Raw genomic sequence first — 1,334 nt, forward strand, 5'->3', positions numbered from 1 at the left:
ACCAGAGTCTGTTGTGCAGATGGATGTTTGAACTTAAACCACCTAGAAGACATTAGAGATCTGTGAGCATCTTTATGATGTATTTTAGGAGACATGAAAAGCAGTGGTGGGAAGTGACGAAGTACAAGTACTTCGTTACTGTACTTAAGTACAATTTTCGTGTATCTGTACTTTACTTAAGTAGATTTAATAATGGATACTTTCTACTTTTACTCCACTACATTTTACAGTAAGTATCTGTACTTTCTACTTCACTACATTTCTACAAAAGTGTCGCGTTACTCGTTACATCTAAGTCGCATTGTGGTTTTTTTCCGTTAAAATGTGAAGTTCAGGGACTTAAGGTGGCGCCGTAAAATCAAAGCAATAACGTGACTTAGTGTCTGTTGTCACCCATCGCCTCCACCTTTACTCGCACGCGGAGCTCCAGACATGCGCAGTGGTTTCCTCTGAGCGGGAGGAGATGTCTGTTTAATCGTCAGTTATATAATAGCGCTGCATAAATCATAAGATATGGCGACATGTAAAATCAGCAGCACTTCGCTTTCACAGACGGTGGGGACTTAGTCCAACTTTTGTCACTTGGAAGGAAAGCTTAAAGAAAGGTAAGCTCCGTGTTAGCTAGTTGCACTGATACACATGTTGCATCTGCCATGAAAAAAGTTGTCACTCATGCCCTGAATTATTGTGTGGAGGTGTTGACTGAGGTGTCGCAAATATGGGACAACGCTGTGACCAAAATCTGCATTAATATGACATTCAGGAACGATCCGATTCTTCTGGACGGATCTTTACTGATTAAATTCATTTAAGCTCTAAGTATTTAATATCTAGTTTTTTTAAGGCAATGTGGATCTTTCAGATCAATTTGAGAAGCAATTTTGATAGGTAAAAGTAAAAAAAAAATTTGTGCCATGTAGCGCGGGGTGCTGGTCTTGAGGTAGGTGGTCTTGACTACAGCTTTGCTACGTGGCTCCTTGGTTGCCTGTCCTCTCCCACCCACCTTCTTTCCATCCCCTTTCTGTTGGATTTCTTTAAAAATAAATGCCACTAGTGGCAAAAAAGTGAAGTTCATGTTATGTTAGGACAGGAGACAAGATGTTTCCATCCCTGAAATTATGATGCATATAATCACATATCTAAGTCTAAACTATGTTACATAGTAAACACAATAAAAACATGCTTTATCTGTGGCCTTGTTCATTAAAATGGCACATTTCTAATGTATTAAAATTAAATACAATCGGTACACTTAATAATATTAGCGATTAGGTTCAGCAAATACTTTTACTTTTAATACTTAAGTATTTTTAAAAGCCAGTACTTTTTTACTT

This window comes from Poecilia reticulata, linkage group LG20, assembly GCF_000633615.1.
Source record: "Poecilia reticulata strain Guanapo linkage group LG20, Guppy_female_1.0+MT, whole genome shotgun sequence".
Taxonomy (NCBI): domain Eukaryota; kingdom Metazoa; phylum Chordata; class Actinopteri; order Cyprinodontiformes; family Poeciliidae; genus Poecilia; species Poecilia reticulata.